The sequence below is a fragment of the Manis javanica genome, chromosome 11 (genome assembly GCF_040802235.1).
Source record: "Manis javanica isolate MJ-LG chromosome 11, MJ_LKY, whole genome shotgun sequence".
Classification (NCBI taxonomy): Eukaryota; Metazoa; Chordata; class Mammalia; order Pholidota; family Manidae; genus Manis; species Manis javanica.
This window is the reverse complement of record NC_133166.1, coordinates 79,917,354-79,939,788: the sequence shown is the minus strand read 5'-3', so window position 1 is coordinate 79,939,788 and position 22,435 is coordinate 79,917,354. Positions and strand designations below refer to the sequence as shown.

The 22,435-nt window shown below is 40.7% G+C and overlaps 1 long non-coding RNA gene across 2 annotated transcripts in view; it reads right to left on the bottom strand.

The window, feature by feature from the left end:
* LOC140844451 (uncharacterized) overlaps positions 1-22,435 on the bottom strand; it is a 46,798-nt gene extending 24,363 nt beyond the window's left edge. For both annotated transcript variants that reach the window (XR_012122764.1, XR_012122765.1), the window contains exons 1-3: positions 22,369-22,435; positions 7,898-8,008; positions 7,362-7,407 (exon numbers count right to left, since the gene is read on the bottom strand). This is a non-coding gene — a long non-coding RNA (uncharacterized lncRNA). The remainder of the gene's footprint in view (positions 1-7,361; positions 7,408-7,897; positions 8,009-22,368) is intronic.

Sequence of the window (22,435 nt, the reverse complement as noted above, 5' to 3'; positions counted from 1 at the left end):
AAGAAAGTGAAACAGCCTTACTGCTGATATGGAGAAAGGTTTAGTGGTCTGGATGGAAAGTCACGCCAGCCACAGCATTCCCTTCAGCCCAAGCCTAATCCAGAGCAAGGCCCTAATTCTCTCCAATTCTAGGAAGGCTGAGAGAGGTGAGGAAGCTGCAGAAGAAGAGTTTAAAGCTAGCAGAGATTGGTTCATGAGGTTTAAGGAAGGAAGCCGTCTCCATAACATAAAAGCGCAGGTGAAACAGCAGGTGCTAATGGAGAAGCTGCAGAAGTTACTCAGAAGAGCCAGCTGAGATCATTCAGGAAGGTGGGTACACTGAACAGCAGATTGTAACATAGAAAATGAAGCCTTCTATTGGAAGAAGATGTCATCTGGGACTTTCATAGCTGGAGAGGAGAAGTCAATGTCTGGCTGCAAAACTTCAAAGAACAGGCTGACTCTCTTGTTAAGGGCTAATGAAGCCAATGCTTATTTACCATTTCAAAAATCCCAGGGCCCTGAAGAATTATGCTAAATTTACTCTGTGTGTGCTGTAGAAATGGAACAACAAGGCCTGGATGAAAGCATATCTGTTTAGAAAATGGTTTACTGAATTTTTTTAGCTTACTGTTGAGACCTACTGTTCATAAAAAGAGTTCCTTTCAAAATATTATTTCTCATTGAAAATACGTCTGGTCTCCCAGGAGCTCTGATGCAGATGGACAAGGAGATTAATGTTTTCATGCCCGCTGATGCAGCATCCATTCTGCAGCCCATGGATCAAGGAGTCATTTTGACTTTCAAGTCTTATTATTTAAGATTATATGTTGTGAGGCTATAGCTGCCATACATAGTGATTCCTTTGATGGCTCTGGGCAAAATAAATTGAAAAACTTCTGGAAAGGCTTCATCATTCTAGATGCCATTAAGAACATTCATGATTCATGGGTAGATATCAACATTAACAAAATATCAACACTAACAGGAGTTTGGAAGAAGCTGATTCCAACCCTCATGGATGACTTTGAGGGGTTCAGGACTTTAGTGGAGGAAGTAACTGCAGATGTGGTGGGAACAGCAAGAGGACTAGAATTAGAAGTGGAACCAGAAGATGTGACTGAATTGCTGCAATCTCACAATCAGACTTGAACAGATGAGGAGTTGCTTCTTATAAATGAACAAAGAAAGTGGTTTCTTGACATGGAATCTACTCCTGGTGATGATGCTGCGAAGATTATTGAAATGACAACAAAGGATATAGAATATTACCTATTAGTTGATAAAGCAGTGGCAGGATTTGAGAAGTTTAACTCCAGTTTTGAAGGGAGTTCTACTGTGGATAAAGTGCTATCAAACAGCATCACATGTCACAGAGAAATCATTTGTGAAAGAAATAGTCAGTGCAGCAAACTTCATTGTTGTCTTATTTTAAGAAAATGCCTCAGCCACCCAAGCCTTCACCATCCTGATCTGTCAGCAGCCATTTACACTGAGGCAAGACCCGCCACCAGCAAAAAGATTACAACTCACTAAAAGCTCACGTGATAGTTAGCATTTTCTAACAATGGAGTATTTTTATATTAAGGTGTGTAGATATTTTAGATGTGATGCTATTACACACTTAATAGACCACAGTGTAGTGTAAACATAACTTTTATATGCACTGGGAAACCAAAAAATTCATTTGACTCATTTTATTGCCATATTCTTTATTGCAGTGCTCTGGAACCCTACCCAACAATAGCTCCAAGGTGTGCCTGTGTATCTACACAGGTCCTAAGTTCAAGACAAAGGTCTTTACAGATTTTAGAATGTCAGTGAATGAGTATGATAAGGAATATCATTAATTATTTAAATAATTAAAAATGTAATTTTTTAAGTCAAATAATTATGGATCTATTCTGTGTCTTTAAGGTAAATATACTTGTAGCCTTGTCCACTCAATCTGTCTACTTTGCCTGATAACGCTAATTATGCTTGCCTCAAACTTTCATTCTTTGTTCCCTATGTCTACCAGGGTTACTCAAAGTACAGTAAGATAAAAAGCCAGAGGTAAAGAGCCAGAGCACAAATGGACACACTGGTTCTTTCTTCAAGAAAGTCTTGCAATGAGAGAAAAAATTATCAGCTGGACTGTAGATTGTGCTTAATGATGTAACTGGGTTACATTCTGGGACAATCTCCTTATCTCATCCCTAACTGGAAGCAAACATTTCATGGACCACACTTCGAGTAGCACTGCTCTAGACCACTGACGGATTCACAAATAACTACATGGCTCTTGTTCATTTCATTCAGATCCCTGAGCAGTAGTCATTTCCTCAGAAAAGCATCCCATTCTAAAGAGGCTGCCTCCATCACTAGCTCCTTCAGCTTGCTGTGGCTTCCTTTGGAGCATTGATCCTTGTTTGACTTTATGTTACAAATAATTTCTTTGGTTTCTCTTCCCACCGCAAAGCAAGCCCAGTGAGATTATATCCTCAGTGACCAGGAAATGCCTGGCACATACAAGGTATGTGAAAATGAACAAATAAGGACATGAATGAACGCATGGCTATTCATTTCAATGCCCCTGCTTTGCTTTGTGTTTATCTAATAAATGTACTTCTTTATTTTTAGCACTTCATTTTCCTTATTTTATGTATATTCCTTATAAACAATCCATTATGGGGCTTGAGGTGGTTTCACTTTTTGTTTTAAATCTGTAGGAAACCTTTTCACTTAATCCGGGAAATTAATCCACTTGCATTGTCAACCTGAAACATGTAACATGTATCAGACATCATGCTGTTTCTATCTTTCTTTTTTTAAAGATATCTGTCCTCTTCTTGCTTTTATATTTGGCTATAAGAACTATGGAATACTACTTTCCCTCAGGGTTCTGCAGTTTTCTCTAATGTTCACATCAGGATGAAGGACTGACTTGATTTATATATGCAGTGGACTCAGGATTTTGATAAGAGTTAGAGTTTCATTCTCAATCAGGTAGAAAAATCTCTTTCAGAAGAAGGCAATAGATCTAATTACTTTTGAGTGATCCACTTTACGTAAACTGAGGTATACTGTGGTAACTCCCTCCTACAGCATTTCAGTTACTCATTTCCCAGTGAAGTTTGAATCAAGCAACAATTAGAATGAACAATGTCGGTCTCGGTCCACACCCTTTAAAGCAAAGGCTGGACACAAACCATTTTCATGATCTAATAGCCTGGGGCGTGAAACAGAAATCACAGATTTTCACTTAATTTCCTCCATTTCTGCTACCTATATAGTCAGCTCACTAGAGATTCTTGCCATTTTTTTTTCCCCATAGTCTCCTGAGAATAAGGAGCAGACTTCAGCTGTATCTAGTTCTCTGCTTTCTGGGCCCCATGAAACAAGAGTGAGCACCAGAACCTAGGAGCTTACTAGTGGCATCTAACTCCTACCGGTTGGGAAAAGACAGGAAGAAGGCAAAATCTCCAAGCCTATTTTTGCCTTTAGTTCTTGAACTTTATAGCTTATCTGAAGAACTCTTTCATGGTGGTTCTTTCCTTTCTTCAACCCTGATTCTCAAAAATAGACAATCGTGACAGCTTTCCTCCAAACCACCTTTACAGTGTATGGGTGATACTCATCTCAATTTGTCAGCATTTTAAAGACTACACTTGTATAGTTCACTGCTCATTGAAGTAGGAATTTGGTAGGAGCCCTCAAAAATGCCTGTTCCTCATGCCACCATCTTGCTCAAAAGTAATTTCTTTGTATTTTACTCAGGAGCAATCATCCTAGAAAAAAATGGGGGATGCAGTTCTGGGAGCCAGCTTACTGGTTGGTGCTCAGCTTCTTTACTGGGTGCTATTATCAAACCCATCCTGCTTGAGCATCCATAAATACAGGGCAGGTGTATCACAATCTCTGTTATTAAGTCTAAGGGCATGATTATTGATATGGACCAGGTGAGAGAGAAGAAAGTTAGGAAATAGGGAGAAGTGAGTGATCATTTTCATATTCAGCTTAAACTGTAAGGCGCTGGGAGGGCAGGACATCTGAAAATAGGAATAATGGCTTTCCTCAGTATCTCTTCTCCAATAGCCAAGCTAACAATAAGCCTGAGACTTATAAAATTAATAAATAACAATAAGCTGAAGAAGAAGGCAAATCAGTGTATCTATTCTTAAGTGCTGGGAAGAAAGCAAATGGCAGCTTTCAGGTCTCCGGCAGGTAAAAACTATGTATTAATTCTTCTGTCACATCATTCCTATGTGAGCAGTTCAGCAAAACCAGAAATGATTTAATTTCAATTGCCCTAAATTTCCCCTTCTGATGCTTATTCATTATGTTACTCATCTTCATAGCTGGCCAGAACTGTCAGGAGACAGATTCTCAAGGAAGTAATCAACAGTTTTGGGTCACGGAGATAGCTGTTAGGTTCCAGCGGTAGGTGAACTGATCGCTTTATGCAGATACCTCTGGCCAGTCAATTAATAGAGCCGGCAACCCAGAAGCTAGACAATGCCCTTGCGGGGATAATTTGAAAGAACACTAGTCCATTACCATACAAAGCCCCTGATTATCATTAACAAATAATACAATTACATTATTAACGGCATGCTCATCCTGCCAAGTAGAAAGATTAAGCAGCCTTTCTGGGTTTGCTGATTTGCTTCACCCATCACAACTCTAGGAACCAACTGCAGAGTTACAAAACCGGCCCTAAAGGAGATTTATTGGCTTGTGATACTAGCAAAGACATTTGGAGAATTAGTCATAGGCTTGCTGGGGAGCTTGTGGAGGGCTGAAGTCCAGAGTGGATTTAGGTGGCAAAGAGGGTTTGCAGAGTGTGGACCCCCATGCAGAGATGGGCACCTTGGGGAGATAGCAGTGGGAGGATCCTCTGTGGCACTGGCAGAGACAGGTGGGTGGGAGTGCAGCAGGTGTGGGGAGGCATGGGGGTGAGCGGGCAGATGGAGAGTTGGAGGGTGTCTTGGAAATTGAGCTGGTTCCCCCTTATTTCTAAGAATAATTCAGAAGCAAAGCAAATATGAAACATTTTATTTTCAAGAACTACAAAAGAACTTTCATATGAAGTCCAAGGTGGTGCCAAATATACCCAATGTGTGAACTGGTGCCCTGAGCCCTGCCCTGCTGCTCTTTCCTCCCTGAGCTTGGCTAGGACATTTCTTGCTGCAATTACTAAGCTACATTTTCTATTTGCAAACAGCCCAGGTGCTTCACAAGGAGAGAAGAGAGCAGCTTGGTTTCCATTGCGTTATCCTGGCACCTTCCCTGCTCCATTGCACCAAGTGGCCTGGATTCAAACGTTGAGCTAGCAGGAACTTTCAGGACCTTCTAATTTCTACCTTATTACAGAGCATGAAACCAGGAATCAGAAAAATGAATAGACATGGCTTAAATCAACACCTAGTGAATGATGGAGCCCAAACCAGGACTGTGATCTCCTAGACCTTTGAACTCTAAGTTGGGAGAGAAAGTCCTCTTCTAAAAGACTACAAAGCAGCAGCTACCATATTTGACTGAATTTCAAGATATCATACACTTTACATACCATTAAAAAAAGGAAAGGCTGCCAATTATAAAACACCATTAATTCTAAGATGCACCCAATTTTAGGGATATATACGTATGTATATAGAGAGAGAGAGAAAGAGAGAGAGAAAAAAGCATCTTAGAATTGAAAAAATATGGTAATAGGCATCCCCAGGGTTCCCAAATAAATGGGAAGCTCCTCCAGATAGGATATTCCATTCTTCCTCTTGAGTAAAAACCAAGCAGGGGGCCACATCCAATAGTTCTGACCATCACTTTAATTCACTGTTTATTCTATAGTAAATCTTATGCAGTAAGCTTATTCTATAGTTGGTGACTCTATAACATTTGCTTTGCAAAAATACATAAATCTAATCTACTTATATACTATACTTCTTTGCATATTTTCTAATTTGTTAATTAATAAAGTCTTTTAGGGCAGTTTTGGGTTTACAGAAGGATTTAGCAGAAAGTACAGAGTTCCCAAATATTCCCTTTCTGGAGTTTCCCCTATGATTAACTTAGTGCAATGATATATATAGTACATTTGTTACAATTGATGAGCCAATATTGATACATGATTAACGACAATCCATAGTTTGCAATAGGGTTCATTCTTTGTGTTACACAGTTCTGTGGGTTTTGACAAACATGTAATATCATCAGTGCATCATTATGGTATTCTACAGAATAGTCCCACTATCCTGAAACTGCCCCTGTGCTCCACCTACTCATCGCTCCTTCCCTTTTCCCAAATCCCTGGTAACCACTACCTTTTTAATGTCTCCCTAGTTTCCTCTTTTCCAGAATGTCAGATGGTTGAATTTGTATAGTATATAGCCTTTTGAAACTGGCTATTTTTATTTTCACTTAACACCTTTCCCTGAATGTACACTTGAAGTTCTTCCATGTCTTTATGGCTTGACAGCTCATTTCTTCATATTGCTGAATAATATTCCACTGTCTGGATGCACCACAATTTGTTTATCCATGAACCTATTACAGGACATCTTGAGTGCTTCTACTTTTTGGAAAGTAGAGCTGCTACAAACTTTGGGTGCAGGTTTTTAATGGGGACATAAGTTTTCAACTTATTTGTATAAATACCAAAGAGTACAATTGCTGGATCTTATGGTAAAAAGTATGTTTATCATTGTAAAACGCTGCCAAGTGGCTGTACCATTTTGCATTTCCATCAGCAATAAATGAGAGTTCCTGTCACTCCACATCCTCACCAGAATTTGGTGTTGTCAGTGTTTTGGATTTTCACCATTCTAATAAATGGTTACAGTGTCTTGCTGTTTTATCAGTCACAATATAATGTTAAACATCTTTTCATATACTTACTTGCCATTTGTATACCTTCTTAGTTGAGGTATTTGCTGAGGTCTTCTGCCCACTTTTTAACTGATCTCACTGTCCTAAAACTGCCCCTTGTTTATTGTTAAATTTTAAGAATTCTTTACACATTTTACTTTTTTAATTTTTCAAAATAAAAGTTTAAATAATTCACAAATAATTTAAATAATTGACCAATAAAAAAGTATAAATAATTTTCATCAGATGAGAAATTTTCACTAGCAATAAAAATAAAAGTAATCTCTAAGTGAGGAAATGAATTGCAGTTTTCTGCACTGTAAAATATGTTGGTTTAGATGAGATTTTTTTTCAAACACCAAGAAACTTACAATATTAAATCACTAACCAGTCAGATAAATAATTTTCCTCCTTCCAACTTTGGTTAATAAAGATTGACTATTAATTGATCAGTAGTCAGAACCAAGTAAAATAATATTTGCTCATTAAACAATCAATTTATGTACAAAAAAAGAATTTAGAGAAATACATACAGATAATCAGGTAGAGAGCCTCATCTTGTATATCATCCAGTTGTATCTAGAAAAACCAAAGCAGTTGGCAGGTTATGTCAATTTCTCAAAAAACAATTAAAACTACTTGCCAAACTAATTGTTTCACTGGATTCAATGGCCAGTTCTTTCTACATAATTATGTGGGGGTATTTTTCAATTACTCTATATGCAATTTATGTAAAATAGGACTCGGTGTTTTTTATACAGCTCCTATGAGAACTTATTTTGTTTCTAAGTGCTTTAGTAATTTAAAGTGTTAATTAATTATGATGAAATAGAAAAACCTAAGTCAATTCCTGAGGAACAGAGGTCATACCTCTTAACCCATTTAAAACTAAAAGGTATGCAACAAAGTAATACAAAAACTAAGGTTATTTCAAAGCTCAAAGTAATGTCAGCTAGACATCTAACCCAGCCAAACTATAGATATAATGATGGAAAAATGGCCTTCTACTATATGGAGAAAAGTAGAGCCCTAAAGTTCACACACCTTCCCCTTCCCACCACTGCCATACCTGTAGAAGCAGGTGGAGGTCAGGGATGAACACATATTGTTGGTTATAAAATGAAACTGAAGGCATGTGATTTATTTTTCAGGCTGCTTCAAGTCTTCGTTAATCAAAGTGCTAAGTGAAAAATATATGTGTATATCAGTAATTTGGTTTGAGATACTGATAATAGTTTTTAATTAATCAAAATTAATGAATCACCATTCAGGTCACCTTCCTTGGCTGTCCTCAAATCCTTGACCACCCCCAGCTGTGAGAAGTAGTGAAAACAAAGTCACTACCACTAGATGCTCCGTTTGTAATTCATTTTCCCACTAAAAAGTGAAAGTCATAATATTGTGTTGTATTTTGATGTGTTATAACATAACTAGGGAAGCTATTTTAATTCTTACAGAAAAATTATTTTATCTATTTATCACGTTTGAAAACAGCTCTTCTGCTCATATTTTTCAATAGCATGCTATGCTTTATGGATGTAAATGCTTTACTAGTCAACCAACACTTGGTGTCTGTTTCCTCTGGATGAAAGTTTCTAAAAGCCTGCTTATTATGTCCTATTTCAATAAGAGACTGAACCAGATAACTTTATATGTGTTCCGCTTTATGCTTCTGTGGCATAACAGAGCACATCAGGGCTTATATCCAGTAACAGTACTTAGTTGTCCTGTAGGGTAATCCTTCCAAACCCCATTCATCATACTGGGGAGAGAAAATTGAATTACAAAGCTATGGAATCCAAACTGCATATCCCTGAAACACAGGACTGCATACATCTGGGCTAGAATAATAGGGCAAAACAGGGCAGCTGAGCATTGATAGATCTGGAAATCTACTTTTTAAAAAATTTGCTTTAAAAATGTGAGTAATAATTCCAACTTTAAGATGAAGCCAGATTCTTCTCACTATGAACATTTCTTTCCACATCTTGTCCCCCCGCCTCCCGCCACAGTAATGGTTTTGTGACTAAGATTGATGTCACCATAATGTTCTTGAGACAGAATGATAGTCCAGTGACTCATCAGGCACTTAGAAAGGGAAAATATTCAAAAAATGTAACATCATTGGCATTTGAAATATTTCAATACTGTGACTGTCTTCCTAAAAATAAGGGCAACTAAATAACTTTATTCGTGGACAAAAGCCACAACTCACAACAATGTGACAGAGTACAGAACAAATTATAATTACTTAAAGAATCATCATGATCACTCATAAAAACCTTAACACTTCCAACCAATTTTTCTTGTCAAGATACATTGTTTCTTCTGGGGTTTGTACCCTCCATTTACCCAATTACTCTCCATAAATGTTCTTTATGGTGCCTGAGACACCCAATAGTATTCAGATTCTAAAGACTTCTTTCCATAGGAACAACCCTTGAGAAGCAAAGGAGTACCTCTCAAAGGCAATTAATTGTAGTTGAGATTGTGCGTGAGGCCTCCTGTCCAGGCAGAGCAGTTGAGCAGAGTGTGGTCAGGGAACCAGCTGACGCAGGTCTCAACATTGCCAGCCTGCTGTTGTTTCCTCTCCCTTGTTTTTCCCTGCTTCCCCCACCCTTCACTCTGCCTAAGTGTCTGGCATGTCTCCTTCCTATCCCCTCTCCCTCCTTCTGCTCCTGTGCTTCTCTCTGTGAATGTTGGCCTCTGAGGCCCACTCTTCAAAGACAGCCTGGTTGGGGGACCTGCAAAGTGGTGTCTAACCATTTCTGAATGCACCTCCAGGAAATACTAACCACACCCAAGATATGATTAATTCCATGATATCTTAATCCCTAGTAAGATAGAGACTCAAACACATTCAAAGTTGTATGGGCACAAAACTCACCCTGGGAAATTGTCCACATTTGCTTTAAGTGGCTGTTTTCAGAAACCTTCTCCTAGTTTTGAGTGCTTCTCTTCCAGTGCAGCCTCCACTGGCTCCCTATGGGCTGCCCAGTAGCTGTGGGCCCTGACCCCACAGCCACACCTGCCTGATGCCTCAGTATCCCACGCTCCAGGTCTCCTTTATCAGAACTGTATCCCATCCCCCTGAGGTACTGCTATGTGACTGAAGCTAATTTGATTGATTGCTATCAACAAACGCATTAAATGACTTAACAGATAGTATTTGCATTTATCTGGGACTGTTGCCTAGAATGAAGGTTTTCTCAAAGGAAGTTCAAACAATGTCTTTATCTGATCAACAAATATTTGTGAAGTACTTACTATGTGCCAGATACTATGCAAGGTGTTGGCTGTTCAGGGGTAGAGAAAATACAGACTGTCCCTAACTTCACAGAGCATTTTAAGGTAGCATTGTAGTGTGACCATTTGCGTAACTTTTGAATCATACCAGTTAGGGTGACCACCCTCTCTGACACCGAATGAACTGCAGGCAATTTTTAGGAGGTAACTCTTGGTAGCCTTTACATCCTGGGACTATTTCCAGCACAGAGAACCACCATTTGAGTTAGAAAGTTCTACTCCCATTTTGCAAAGGAAAAGGGCTTTACAAAGTTAGGTTCACTTCTTAGGGTCACAGGACAGGCAAGCGGCACATCCAAGCCCAGAGTTATCCATTCCAGTAGGTGTCACTTCTGATTCTTCCTGAGGCCCCTGGGTACATGCCAAGCAGATCAGGCATGCGGTGCCACTTTCCACTTCTCCACTGATGCTCTCCATTCTCCCCACTGAAGATATAAAGCTGCACAGCAGTTGTAAACTCTTATTCCTGCAAAAAGCTCCATTTTATAATGTATCATTCTTACAGCATAAAGTATGCTGGCCAGCCCCATGCAGCCATCACACACTACCACCTCATTACCTTTCTATTTGTATTAACTTACTCTATTCCTGTGTTTCCCCCCAAAGTGTCAGCATTGAGGGTTGATTCCAGGTGCTCTTTTTCTGTCTGGTATTTTATCTCTAGGCTCAGATCTGCCATCCGTTACTTATCCTCCTCTGTGTCCGCTGGTCAACAAGTTGCTTAGCTTCCTTCCAGCCCACCCTTAATGGCTCATCACGGTGGTGGCACTAGGGACAATGCAGCATGGAAAGAGCCCCTCCCTCATAAATTTCGATTTAATTCATGAGAGATGGAGCAGGACATTGATTTTTTTTTTCAAGTTTCCAAAGAGTTTCTAATGTGCTACTTCTTGCCCACCAACCAGGGTCAGAATCACCACCACAGTCACTTTTTGTTCAAATGTATTGGTAATTTGATATACAAGATAAATACTGTAATTAAAAATTACATTTTGGCAAGATATACCATATTTCAGCCCTTAAAGCAATATTCTTGGACTTTAATAAAAAAGGATGCCAGAAAATATGCTAAATAAATTGAATCTAAATGATTGAAGTATAAACATGACCAAAAGAAGATTAAAATCAGAATTTAGTTTATTGTTATCTCATCTCAGCAGAATAAAAATTCACCCTATTTCATTTAAGATGATTTTGGTATAAAAAATGTGATCCATTTAAATGCCACCCCCAAAAGGATGAGTACCGGATATAAATCTAAACCTGTATTTTTGTTTTGTGTGTCCATCCATATATCAAATAAGAACCCTGTACAGTTACATAATCCAAAATCCAGAATTCATCAGTTATACTGGTAATTTTCTTGATTAATGCATTGATTGAAAAACAAAACAAGGGAACAATTCACTACTAAGTTACTTGTTTGCAAAGCACTTGCCACCTTGTAATAACCGTGAAATGTAACTGAAATAGTTTTAATTAAAATTAATGCATCTTTAGCTACTGTTGGGAGAAGGGGACCATTTCTATCCTCATTGCTGATTGGCTTGACAATTACAAGAACGTACAAGATTTATTTTAAAAAGCCCTTACCATCCTCCCTGTACACCATACATGGAGGTGATGTTGATAAGGAAAATATCAACACAGCTGTCAAGGTGAGCAAACTGCTTTTTCCTCCAGTGGGCAAAGCCCTCCCAGCTCCCTCCTGCCCTCCTCCAGGCTCCTCTATTGCCCTGCACATGCCGAAATGCCACATATCAAAATAATATGAATTGCTCCCCTTGCTTGTGCTCAGGGCTCAGACCTTGGGAGATTACTCCCCTCTGAGCCCACCGGTGTAAAATAAAGCCTCAGCACTCCAAGACCTCCAAGTACCACTTGGTTTTTCTGTCAGTCCAGGCTTTCCAGTATTTTCTGTAACATTTGGTTCCCTGACCGGGAAACCAACCGCGCTGGCTCCTTGTTGCCACTGGTTTGGGGCAATGGCGGGGCAGTGATGGAACAGGAGATCACAACGGAGAAGAGGCGCCCTGCCTGATCTTTCGGCAGTCTCCTGCCTGGTCGCCCTGGGCCGGCCCCGCTCTGCTGTTCCCGTCAGACTCAAGGAGGCTTGGCAAGTGAGGACCTGGTTCTGACGTTGAATCCAATAAGGCCCCGGGGCCTCTGAGCCAGTCCCATCCACTGGGGTGAAAGTGGAGCCTGATCACCTCCCAGAGACTTCTTAGAAGTCTCACAGGTAGACATTCCCAGGGGGGTACTGTTTAAACTCTGGTCTGAGTGTGTGTGAGTCAGTGTGCAGGGTGGCTGAAGCCAATCAGTCTGCACTGAATGTGTGATTCCAGGGCCTGCACTACAGAATCTGCATGGGCCCTCATCCACATTCACAGTCAGCAGTCATGACATAACAGTGACTCAGCTTCGGCTGACCTGGCCTGGGACTTATATGGGTGCACCTTAGTCAAGGCTGGCCAAAGTGTCTGAGAGGAGCGTGAACGGACGGGCATCTGATTGGTCTCCTCTCTAGAGGAGGCACCCCTCCCTTGTCTGTTGTTGTGGCACTATCCACGGACACGTCATGGGGTCAGGGCACAGTAAACCCACAGTCCTTGACACTATTATCAAGAATTTTAGGAAGGGATTTTCAGAAAACTACAGAGTAAAATTAACTCCTGGAGGGTTGAAAATTATAGTAATCTTTTAATGTTTCAGGAATTACTTTGAAAATCAACTTGTGTCCTATAATGCTATTAAACTTGTTTTTTTAACAATACCTTTAAACTTGGGTTGCATTCTGTTTAAAATCAATTGAAAATCTTTAATCAATTTATTTAAAAAATGGAAGAACAGAAAAAAAAGGCCAGCTTCTTGGCAGCTGCCCTGAAAGAAAGAGAGATGACCAAAGGGCAGAGAAAAGCTGGCTGCCAAGAGGAGGGAAGCCTAGGATGCCCCTAGCCAGGGACCAGTGTGCTTACTGTGAAGAGAAAAGGCATTGAAAGAACAAATGCCCCAACAGAGGCAAAGCCCTGAAGCCTGGTAGCTGCCGGGAGGAGCCCCATGGGGAAAGGCTCATTAGTCTGGCAGGAACAGACTCAGATTGACAAAGACCAGGCTATCTCTCACACTTGGCCCCCATGAGCCCATCGTCAGATGAAAGTGGGTGGACAACAGATGGCTTTTATGGTTGACACAGGGGCAGGACACCCTGTGGTCACCCTCCCTGTAACTCCCTTCAGTAAAAAGACTGCAACTCTTCTCGGAGCCACTGGGACATAAGCAGTCCAGCAACAGTTTTGCCAAACCCGCCAATGTGAACTTGGAAGCCACAAAGCCCGACATAAGTTTCTCTACTTGACAAAGTGCCCATTACCCTCCTCAGCCAAGATATATTCTCAAAGCTTGGAGCCCAAATAACTTTTGAACCAACTGGATGCACCAGCCTCAAACTAAACCCAGGCCAAGAAAAGCCAGGGTCCCTCATAGTGGCAATAACCACACTTAGGGAAGAGGGGTGGAGGCTATTCTGAGCCCAGACCCTCTCAAGTAGCCCACCTGAATTCAGAGCTGCCTTTCCCTCAGTATGGGCTGAAGACAACCCACCTGGACTTGCTCATAACCAAGCCCCTATCATTATAAAATTGACTCTGGGGACCCAGCCACAAAGACAGCAGCAGTAACCCCTCTCACAAGGGGCAAGGGCAGGCATCCAGGAACACCTGATCAGATTCAGAGAGGCAGGCATTCTAACCGAGTGTCGGTTGCCCTGGAACACCTGGCTTCTACCAGTCAAAAAGCCAGGAGGGGGGCACCAGCCTGTTCAAGATCTGTGAGCCATTAACAGAGTGACTGTTTCTTTACACCCAGTGGTCCCAAATCTGTACACCATCCTCAGCCAGATCCCGGAGTCTGCCAAATGCTTCACTTGCCTAGACTTGAAAGATGCCTTTTTCTGCCTCCTGGCCCCTCAAAGCCAGCTCTTGTTTGCCTTCGAATGGACTGAACCAGATATGGGGTGGCAGATGCAATTAACATGGACGCAGCTTCCGCAAGGGTTCAAGAACTTACCCACTCTCTTTGGAGAGGCACTGGCCTCAGACCTTGCCAACCTTCCAAGGGGAGCCATGCCCTACGCCCTCCTGCAGTAATTAGATGACCTCCTCCTTGACAGTGACACCCAGGAAAATTGTGCAAAAAGCACAAAGGCCCCCCTCCTCCAACTCCTGTCAGACTCAGGATACCAAGCCTCATAAAAAAGGACACAAATCTGCCAGCACTAAGTCCAGTACTTAGGCTTCCTCCTCACCCAGGAAGAAAGGGCACTACGGCCAAGAAGAAAAAAGTCATTATCTCCTTAGCCCAGCTGCAGATTAAGAAAAACATAAAAAGTTCCTGGGAGCTGCCAGGTTCTGCAAAATCTGGATTCCCGGATTCTCAGTAATGGTAAAACCCCTCTTCAGCCTCCTGGAGGTGGGGTGGGGGGGCATACCCAGAACCACCTGTCTAGACAGAAGAGGCAAGAGCCACCTTCCTGGAAATAAAGGCTGCTTCAGAACAGGCACCAGCCCTGGGCCTGCCAGATACAAAAAAGCTCTTCAGTCTCTTCATACATGAAAAAAAATAGCCCTTGAAGTTCTCACATAAACTGTTAGGCCCTGGCAGCAGCCAGTTGCACACCTGTCTGAAAAAAAAAGAAATCCAGACCCAATTGAGGCTGGGCCCTGCCTCAGGACACTGGCGGCCACAGTTCTAATCTTAAAAAAAAAAAACAGATAAATGTACTCTGGGACAAAAAAATAAATGTCAAGTTCCCCTATACAGTTGTGTCCCTCTTAAACGCACAGGGACACAGATTCCTCTCCAACTCTCAGCTGGCACAATACTAGAACTCCTCAAGGGCTGTCTGGCTCCCAGAAAAAGTAGCAATTCTGCATTGCAAAGAACACCAAAAAGAAAACAACCCTATAACACAGGGAAACCAGCTGGCAGATAAGGCAGCTAAAAGAGCAGCCAATGAAAACAGATAAAGTGAGCAGAGAGGATTAAAGATGGCAGCATGAAAGGTGAGAGAGACACTTCTTCCTAAAACTGCATATAATATGACAATATAATTAACACAACTAATCCTGAAAGAGTAACAGGGAAGAGGACTGCACCAGACTGCATACACCTGGAGAAAAAAACAGACCTCATGGAACAAGATAACGTACCAAAGCTGTGCCCTGGCAGGACTCAAGCCTTACCCCCACCCCAGCTCACTAGCAGGAGGAAGAGAAACAGAGCAGGGAGGGAGTGGAGGCCTGGGACTGCTGAATACCTAACTCCGGAGATCTGCTCTGGGAGCACAAACCTACATTTCATGATGCTTTCATGGTACTCTCATGATTAGGGGATTGGAAATCTAAGGCAGAATTCCTGGAGAGACTGAGATTCCAGCTGCTGTGGAAAGCAGGGATCCATATCCAGCTGCTCTGGGACAAAATAAAGGTGGGCAGTCTGAGGACTTCCTAACAAGGAAGCCCTTAGCAAGGGGGCTGCTAAAGGGGCAAGGATTGCACAGAGCTTACTGCTCAGGAGAAAGGGCAGGTAGACAAAATTGTCCAGGTGCACTTTGCCCAGCAGGTTGGGAGCTTTCACAATATTCAGGTGCCCCAGCTCCCTGGCTGGCTACACAGCTCCAGGGACCCCCTCAGTGATACACAGCCTACTGCACCTTTCTCCCAGCCAGCCCCATCTGGCTCACAAACTGACAAACCCTACCCTGGTCTTAGGCCAGCCAGAGAGAAGACCTGTCTACAGCAACTACAAATGCAAAGCATAGAGGCTTATACCTGTGTGCTCAGCCCACTGGTTCAGGCAGTGGAGACAGGCATAGCAGCCAAGAAGCAGGAAACAGCTCTTTCATCCCCCCAGGCACCAATACCACTCCCCTGCAACCCCCAACATTGCTTCAGGGGCTGAGCAGCTCCACAGAGTAGAGCTTCTGGACTCTAGAGGGCTCTATATACAAATATGAAATGCCAAAGGAACCTGGTTCAAAGAAAAATTATTACTACAACTCCTGAGAAGATTTAAATGACATTGACCTCATGAATCTTCCTGAAAGTGAGTTCAAAATAAAATTCATTGACATGCTCATGGAAGTACAGAAAGATATTCAAGAACTCAGGAATGACTTCCAGTCAGAGATCCAATCATTGCAGAGCACAATGGAGGGTATTAAAAGCAGATTAGATATGGTGGAGGAGACGATAAATGAAATAGAAACCAGAGAAGAGGAATACAAAGAAGCTGAGGCACAGAGAGAAAAAAGGATCTCTAAGAATGAAAGAATAATGAGAGAACTGTGTGACCAATCTGAACGGAACAATATTCACATTATAGGAGTACCAGAAGAAGAAAAGAGAGAAAAAGGGATAGAAAGTGTCTTTGAGGAGGTAGTTGCTGAAAACTTCCCCAATCTGGGTAGGCCGTGGCAATGCACAGATCTCCCAACACAAGGGACCCAAGGAAGACAACACCAAGACACATAGTAATTAAAATGGCAAAGATCAAGGATAAGAACAACCTATTAAAATATCACCTACAAAGAGAAATAATATCACCTACAAAGGAAAGCCCATCAGGCTAACATCAGACTTCTCAGCAGAAACCTTACAGGCCAGAAGGTGTATTTAATGCAATGAAGCAGAAGGGCCTTGAACCAAGATTACTTTATCCCGTAAGATTATCATTTAAATTTGAAGGAGGGATTAAACAATTTCCAGATAAGCAGAAGTTGAGAGAATTTACCTTCCACAAACCATCTCTAGTCTATTTTGGAGGGACTGCTATAGATGGAAGTGTTCCTAAGGTTTAATAGCTGTCACCAGAGGAAATAAAACCACAGTAAATAAAGTAGAACAGCTAATTACTAAGCAAATGCAAAATTAAAATAACTATCCCCAAAGTCAATCAAGGGATAGACAAAGAGTACAGAATATGATAACTAATATATAAAGAGTGGAGGAGGAAGAAAAGGAAGAAAAAAAATAACCTTTAGATTGTGTTTGTAATAGCATATTAAGTGTGCTAAGTTAGACTCTTAGATATTAAGGAAGTTAACCTTGAACTTTTGGTAACCATGAATCTAAAGCCTTCAATGGCAATAAGTACATACCTATCGATAATCACTCTAAAAGTAAATAGACTGAGTGCACCAATCAAAAGACAGAGTAATAGAATGGATAAAAAACAAGACTCATTTATGTGCTGCCTACAAGAGACTCACTTTAAACCCAAAGACATACATAGACTAAGAGAGAAGGGATTGAAAAAGATATTTCATGCAACTAATGGAGAAAAAAGCAGGAGTTGCAGTACTTGTATCTGACAAAATAGACTTCAAAACAAAGAAAGTCACAAGAGACAAAGAAGGACATTACATAATGATAAAAGGGTCAATCCAACAAGAAGATATAACCATTATAAATATCTATGCACCCAACACAGGAACACCTACATATGTAAAACAAATACAAATAGAATTAAAAGGGGAAATAGAATCCAATGCATTCATTCTAGGAGACTTCAAGACTCCACTCACTCTGAAGGACAGATCAACCAGACAGAAAATAAGTAAGGATACAGAGGCACTGAACAACACATTAGAACAGATGGACCTAACAGACATCTATAGAACTCTACACCCAAAAGCAGCAGAATACATATTCTTCTCAAGTACACATGGAACATTTTCAAGAATAGATCATATACTAGGCCACAAAAAGAGCCTTGGTGAATTCAAAAAGATTGAAACTGTACCAACCAGTTCCTCAGACCACAAAGGTATTGAACTAGAAATAAATTACGCAAAGAAAATGAAAAATCCCACAAACACATGGAGGCTTCACAACATGCTCATAAATAAGCAATGGATCAATGACCAAATAAAAACGGAGATCAAGCAATATATGGAGGCAAATGACAACAATAATTCAATACTGCAAAATCTGTGGGATGCAGCGAAGGCTGTGCTAAGAGGAAAGTATATTATAATACAGGCCGACCTCAGGAAAGAAGAACAATCCCATATGAGCAGTCTAAACTCACAATTATGAAACTATAAAAAGAAGAACAAATGAAGCCCAAAGTCAGTAGAAGGAGGAGGGACATAATAAAGATTAGAGCAGAAACAAAAATAATCAAGAAGAAAAAAACAATAGAAAGAATTAATGAAAGCAAAAGCTGGTTCTTTGAGAAAGTAAACAAAATAGATAAACCCATAGCCCGATTTATCAAGAAAAAAAGAGAGTCTGCACACATAAACAGAATCAGAAATGAGAAAGGAAAAATTACTACAGACACCACAGAAATACAAAGAATTATTAAAGAATACTATGAAAAATTATATGCTAACAAACTGGATAACATAGAAGAAATGGAAAACTTTCTAGAAAAATACAACCTTCCACGGCTGACCCAGAAAGAAAAAGAAAATCTGAACAGACCAGTTATCAGCAACAAAACTAAACTGGTAATCAAAAACCAAATAAGAACAAAATTCCTGGACCACATGCTTCACTGCTGAATTTCATCAAATATTTAGTGAAGACCTAATACCCATCCTCCTTAAAGTTTTCCAAAGAGTAAAACAAGAGGGAATACTTCCAAACTCATTCTATGAGGCCACCATCACTCTAATATCAAAACCAGGCAAAGACACCACAAAAAAAGAAAATTACAGACCAGTATCCCTCATAAACATAGATACAAAAATACTCAACAAAATATTAGCAAACCAAATTTAAAAATACATCAAAAAGATGATCCATCATGATCAAGTATGATTTATTCCAGGGATGCAAGGATGGTACAACATTCAAAAATCCATCATCATCTACCATATCAACAAAAAGAAGGACAAAAACCACATGTTCATCTCCATAGATGCTGAAAAAGCATTTGACAAAATTTAACATTCATTCATGATAAAAACTCTCAACAAAATGGGTAGAGAGGACAAGTACCTCAACATAATAAAGGCCATATATGACAAACCCACAGGCAACATTATACTGAACAGTGAGAAGCTGAAAGCTTTTCCTTTAAGATTGGGAACAAGACAAGGATGCCCACTCTCCCCACTTCTATTCAACATAATACTGGAGGCGCTAGCCACAGCAATCAGACAACACAAAGAAATGAAAGGCATCCAGATTGGCAAGGAAGAAGTTAAACTGTCCCTGTTTGCAGATGACATGATATTGTACATAAAAATACCCTAAAGAATCCTCTCCAAAACTACTAGATCTAATATGTGAATTCAGCAAAGTTGCAGGATACAAAATTAATATGCAGAAATCTGTTGCATTCCTATACACTAACAATGAACAAGCAGAGAGAGAAATCAGGAAAACAATTCCATTCACAGTTGCATCAAAAAGAATAAAATACCTGGGAATAAACCTAACCAAGTGAAAGACCTATACTCTGAAAACTACAAGACAATTATGAGAGAAATTAGAGAAGATGCCAATAAATGGAAACACATACCATGCTCATGGATAAGAAGAATTAATATTGTCAAAATGGCCATCCTGCCTAAAGCAATCTACAGATTCAATGCAATTCCTATCAAAATACCAACAGCACTCTTCAATGAACAAGAGAAAATCATTCTAAAATTCATATGGAACCAGAAAAGACCCCGAATAGCCAAAGCAATCTTGAGAAGGAAGAATAAAGGTAGGGGGATCTCACTTCCCAACTTCAAGCTCTATTACAAAGCCACAGTAATCAAGACAATTTGGTACTGGCACAAGAACAGACCCATAGACCAATGGAACAGACTAGAGGGCCCTAATATAAGCCCAACCATATATGGTCAATTAATATATGATAAAGGAGCCATGAACATACAATGGGGAAATGACAGCCTCTTCAAACAGCTGGCATTGGCAAAACTGGACAACTACATGCAAGAGAATGAAACTGGATTATTGTCTAACCCCATACACAAAAGTAAGCTCAAAATGAATCAAAGACCTGAATGTGAGTCATGAAACCATAAAACTATTAGAAGACAACATAGTCAAAAATCTCCTGAATATAGGTATGAGCAGCTTCTTCCTGAATGCATGTCCTCGAGCAAGGGAAACAAAAACAAAAATGAACTCATGGGACTACATCAAACTAAAAATTTCTGTATGGCAAAGTACACCATCAACAGAATCAAAAGGCATCCTACAGTATGGGAGAATATATTTGTAAATGACATATCCAACAAGGGGTTAACATACAAAATATATAAAGAACTCACACACCTCAACACCCAAAAAGCAAATAACCCAATTAAAAAATGGGCAGAAGATATGAAGAGATAGTTCTCCAAAGAAGAAATTCAGACGGCCAACAGACACATGAAAAGATGCTCCACATCACTAATCTTCAGCAAAATGCAAATTAAAACCACAATGAGATATCACCTCACACCAGTTAGGATGACCACCATCCAAAAGACTAAGAACAGCAAATGCTGGTGAGGATGCGGAGAAAGAGGAACCCTCCTACACTGCTGGTGGGAATGTAAATTAGTTCAAGCATTCTGGAAAGCAATATGGAGGTTCCTCAAAAAACTAAAAATAGAAATAACATTTGACCCTGGAATCCCACTCCTTGGAATTTACCAAAAGAATACAACTTCTCAGATTCAAAAGGACATATGCACCACTATGTTTATTGCAGCACTTTTTACAATAGCCAAGATATGGAAGCAACCTAAGTGTCCATCAATAGATGAATGGGTAAAAAATAGGTAAATATACACAATGGAATACTATTCAGCCATAAGAAAGAAACAAATCCTACCATTTGTAACAACATGGATGGAGTTGGAAGATATTATGCTCAGTGATATAAGCCAGGTGGAGAAAGACAAGTGCCAAATGATTTCCCTCATTTGTGGAGTATAACAACGAAGCAAAACTGAAGGAACAAAATAGCAGCAGACGCACAGACTCCAAGAAGGGACTAGTGGTTACCAAAGGGGAGGGGTGTGGGAGGGTGGGTGGGGAGGGAGGGAGAAGGGGACTGAGGGGTATTATGTTTAGTACACATGGTGTGAGGGATCACGAGGAGAACAGTGTAGCACAGAAAAGGCACATAGTGGATCTGGCGCATCTTACTACACTGGTGAACAGTGACTGCATTGGGGTATGGGTGGGGACTTGATAATATGGGTAAATGTAATAACCACATTATTTTTTCATGTGAAACCCCTCATAAGAGTGAATATCAATAATGCCTTAATAAAAAATAAAAAATATTAAAAAAAACAGAGAAAGCTCCTTCCCTCACCATGCCCTAATGCCCCTAGTGGAGGCCCCTCCACCCATGTACACTGAAAAAGAGAAAGACTGGGCCATGGCTGAAGGAGCCACCCTAACTAAAAAAATAAAATAAAATGATGGTTGCTGCCCCATAGACACATCTTTGTTCTAACTGCAACCGGAAGACAACTAGTCAGCAGATATCAGCTCACCCACCTAAGAAAAACTGCACTAGAAGCCCTCCTCAAAAAGCAATACTAACCTGCCTTTATAGAAGATGCAGTACAGAATTTAACTAAATCTCTCAACATTACCTGGCAACTCCACACTATATACAGGCCACAAAGTTCAGGGAAAGTGTAGCAAATAAATTGTACCCTCAAAGGGACCCTAGCTAAGTTTTGCCAAGAAACTGGCCTCCCGTGGCCAGACCTACTGCCCCTGGCTGTCCTGCATGCTCGCTGCACACCTGGGACTCAAGGCTTTTCCCCTTTTGAACTATTACATGGACGCCCTCCCCTGTGTCTAGGAAGCCTCCCAGGGAACCTACACCAGATAAGAAATAAGAGAGTAAGAGAACAGCTCCAAGCCTTAAGAGCCACCCTAAATAAGCTGCAACAATATACCATAGAAAGAGCTCTGATCTCCTTAAGTACCCAAGTACATTCCTCCCAGGCTGGGGACACAGTCTGAGTCAAACATTGAAAAAGGGACCCCCTCAAACCTCAATGGACTGGGCCCCACATTGTTGTTCTAACCACTTCTACTGCCCTCAAAGTTATAGGCATCATTCCGTGGGTCCATCATTCCAGAGTGAGAAGAGCCCATACTCCGGACAAAAAAATACATCAGTAGAAAGCCCAGCCAAACCTCCAGATCCTCTCCACCTCTGCATCCAACGATTACCCTCTGACTAAGGAAGACGTACATGCTATGGATCCTGGCCCTCGCCGGAATAGAATCTCATCCTGGGCATTAAACTCTCTGCTACTGCC